A 4293-nucleotide genomic window follows, 5' to 3' on the forward strand; every position below is an offset into this window, starting at 1 on the left:
GCAAGTCCCAAGTCCATGGATTGGACATCAGGCTGGAGGCTTCTCATGATTCACGTAGCTGCAGAGGCTGACCAACCCAAGATAGGCAGGCAGTTCAGCAGGGTACTGGCTGTGGAGGCTGAAGAATCCAAGATTGGCAGGTAAGATGGCAGTCTTCTGACTTGTAGGCTGTGAAGGTAACAATCCCAAGATCACCAGAGAATATGGTAGGCTGCTTGTTCAAGTCCAAAGAACTGGAGGTCAGATGATGATGAGCCATATGCAGGATCCAGATTGAGCAAACAGCCAGAGAACTTTGCCAGAATATCCATTTATATTAGAAGCAGGCCAACACCTCTAAGAAACTCCTTTTCAACTGATTGACTTCTTGTAGAAGATCTCATCATGGAAGTGATCACATTATACCAGATATCATTATAACCACTGAGAATCATGGCCCAGCCAAGTTAATAGAAAACCTTAATCATCACCCATGGCTATACAAACTTTTGTTAAAGAGATTAAGCTTGTGACTGATGGCTCTAACTAACTACCACAGCAGAAAACTCATCAGCTTGGGCTGAAAGGAACAGAGAAAGAACAAAAGTAACAAACACTATCTTATCTTGGAATTCTATAGACAGGAATCATGCTAAAGAAGCCATATCTGCTGTCCTCCCAAACCAAAATCATACCAAACTCACTGCTGTCGTGTCAACTCCAACTCAAAGCAACCCCTCCTTGGGTTTCTGAGGCAGTATCTGCACAGAAGTAGATTGCTCAGTCTTCCTTCCCAGGAGTGGTTGATGGATTTGAACCACCAGCCTTCCAGTTAGCAGTCAAATGCCCTAGGCAGTACATCACCAGAGCTCCCAAGAAAAGAAAAGAACCATCCCTGGAGCAGCTCAGAAATCTGAAGAACTTTTGGAAGGCATACATGAAACAGAGCTGCCTGTGTCTCAAAAGGTAAGACTATGGCCTCAGGGTTTTCATAGGGTTGAGCCATGGTGTCCTGGATCTCAATGGATGCGGCCATAGCCTCCTAGGTTTCAAAGAGTCAGATCTTCGCCAACTCAATTCCATAGCATGGGGTACCATTAAGGTGTGCCAAGGGGATGAGGCCACCACTTGAAGCTAAGAGGGCAGGGCTGGCATGTTCAAGGGGTGGAAGAACAGAGTCTTCCAGGGCTGAGGAAGTGAAGACACCACTCAGGTGGACTAGTAGAATGGTGTCACCCAAAGCTAAGGTTGCAAATTTGTGTCCCAGTGCACCTGGAAGGTGGAGCTAAAGTCCAGGTTAAAGTAGTTTCTAACTAGACTCTAGAGAACATGGCCAACACTTAGAGTCTGGAGGGCAGGACCATTGCCTAGATGGTCTCAGATAACAGAAGATTATTTTCAAGCATTGAGAGCTAATGTAAATTGTTCTGCTGGGTTTTGAACTTGTCTGTTGCCTGTTATCCCTTCTTTCTTGCCAATTTCTCCCATTTGTAATGAAAATGTCCACCTTGTGCCTGTTCCCCCATTGTACTTTGGATAGAGATAATTTGTATTCTAGATTTCACAGGTTTGCAGATTAAGAATTTTGCTACACAATGGAATGTGATTAAAGTCTCACCCATATTTGATTTAGATGATTCAGAGGATGAGATTTTGTACTTGGTGTTAAGATTTTTGGGATGATGATTGGGTGAATGTGTTTTACATGTGGCAAGGACATGAATTTTGGAAGCAAAAGCATGGAATGTCATGGATTGAATTGTGTCTCCAAAAAATATGTGTCAAGTTGGCTAGACCATGATTCTCAATATTGTGTATGGTTGTCCTCAATTTTGTCAATTATCTTCCATTTTTGGTGGCATAGTGCCTAAGGCATTTGACTGGTAACCAGAAGCCTTGCTTTGAAACCCACCAGCCACTCCTCGGAAAGAAGGTTGGGCAATCACTTCTGTAGTGATACTGCCAAGGAAGGGTCACTATGAGTTGGATCAGACTCAATGGCAGTGCGAGAGAGAGAGAGAGAGAGAGAGAGAGAGAGAGCAAATCCTAACCTCTACATGTTTAAGAGGCTGAAGCAGTGTAGGATGTGTCATGAGTCATAGCCTTAAAAGGGAATGCGACTCAAGTCACTCTCTTGCTTGAGTCTTATCTTTTATCTTACAAGAGACAAAAAGAAAGAGAAGGAATTAGAGAGGAGAGGTATATTATTACTACCAAGGAAGCGGATTGTGTCCTAGATGCAGAGGAACATTGGTGCCAAGATGAAGACCTTCTCCTAGAGCTGCTTCCTGAATTAGAACTTCTAGCCTCCTAAACTGTGAGCTCTGGTAGCATAGTGCCTAAGACACTTGACTGCTAACCAGAAGGCTGGAGGTTCACACCCACCAGCCACTCCTCGGAAGGATGTTGGGCAATCTACTTTCATAGTGATACTGCCTATGAGTCGGGTCTGACATAACAACAACAGCAACAAACTGTGATAAAATAAATTTCTGTTTGTTGAAGCCACCCACTTGTGATATTTCTGTTATAACAGTACTAGATAACGAAAACACATACTATGGTCAACCTTTTTAATTTTGACCATTTTAATGTGTGTATAATGACCTCTCGCTGTGGTTTTAATTTGTATTTCCCTAATGATAATAATGATAGTTACTATCTTCTCACATACTTTTATGCCATCCATATATCTACCTTGGTGACTGGCATTTTTAAATTGGGTTGTTGGTTTACTTATCATTGAATTTTGAGTATTCTTTATGTATTTCAGACACAAGTCTCATAAAATATATGTTGTTGTTGCTATGTGCTGTCGAGTCGGACCCGACTCATAGCGACCCCTCCTTGGATTTCTGAGGCAGTATCACTATGGAAGTAGATTGCCCCATTTTCCTTCCGAAGAGTAGCTGGTGGGTTTGAACCTCCAGCCTTCTGGTTAGCAGTCAAGTGCCTTAGCCACTATGCTACCAGAGCTCCCCATAAAATATATATCTAAATATTTGTTCCCAGTTTGTGGCTTGCCTATTCATTATCTTAACAATGTCTTTCATAGGACAAACATTTTTAATTTTGCTGAATTCCCAGTTATCATTTGGGGTCTGGGAATGATTATGCTTTTGATGTCACATCTGAAAAATCTTTGCCTAACTTAAGTTTGAATGTCTGGTAATCTTTGTTTGTAAGCTAAAAAAACAAAAAACAAACAAACAAAAAAAAAACACCTCACTGCCATCGAGTCAGATCCCACTCATAGCAACCCCTCCTTGGGTTTCTGAGGCAGTATCAATATGGAAATAGATTTTCCAGTCTTCCTTCCAAGGAGTGGCTGGTTGTTTTGAACCACCAGCCTTCTGGTTAGCAGTCAAGTGCCTTAGCCACGATGCTACCAGAGCTCCCCTTTAGATGCTAGATATTGTGAATTTTATCTTGTAGAGCACTGGATGCTTTTGCATTCCTACAAACATTCTCAAGCTTAATTTTGGGATGCAGTTTGGTTACTTGGAGATAGTTGATCCTTTGTAGTTTTGATTTCATGATTTCCTAGGTGGATCTGGAGCTATTTTTAGTCTGGGCCTAATTTTTTCCAATTACAAGATGGTAAACTAATAAATGAGTGTTGTTTTAAGCTGCTAAGTTTGTGACAATTTGTTATACAACAATACAAAGAAATACAGATTTTGGCTTTATATTTTGTTTTTATTTAATTTAGTGGTTGTTTTTGGTTTTATAGTATACGTCTGTAACTTTTCAATCTGACTTCAAGTAATATTGTACCACTTCACTTATAGTTTAAGAACCTTACAATAGTATACTTCTATTTCTTCATGTTTCTTATGCTTGGGGTTTGTTGAGTTTCTAGGATCTGTGTGTTTGTAATGTTTATCAAGTTTAGAATGTTTTCAGCCATTATCTCTTAAAATATTATTTTTCTGTCTTCTCCATGTTTCAGGGGTCCCTGTTACTGTTATTAGACCACTTGAAATTGTCCAACAATTCACTGATATTCTTTTAAGTTTTAGAAAATTATTTTTTCTGTTTAAATGTAGATAGTGTCTACTATTATCTCTTCAAGCTCACTAACTTCTTCTTCTTCTCCAAATGGTAAAGGACACTGTTCTGGTTACCTAGTGTCGCTCTGACAAGAAATACCACAAATGGGATGGCCTTCACAAACAGGAGTTTATTCTTACAATTTGGAGGCTTTAAGTCCAAGTTCAAAGTGCCAGACTCTAGGGGCTGGGTGAAAGCCCCTCAACCTTGGGGTCCAGCTCTGCCACCTGGTCCCAGCCCACTGGAGCTAGAGGCATTTCT

This window comes from Orycteropus afer, unplaced genomic scaffold (assembly GCF_000298275.1).
Source record: "Orycteropus afer afer isolate SDZICR_OR568_19922 unplaced genomic scaffold, OryAfe1.0 scaffold00401, whole genome shotgun sequence".
Classification (NCBI taxonomy): domain Eukaryota; kingdom Metazoa; phylum Chordata; class Mammalia; order Tubulidentata; family Orycteropodidae; genus Orycteropus; species Orycteropus afer.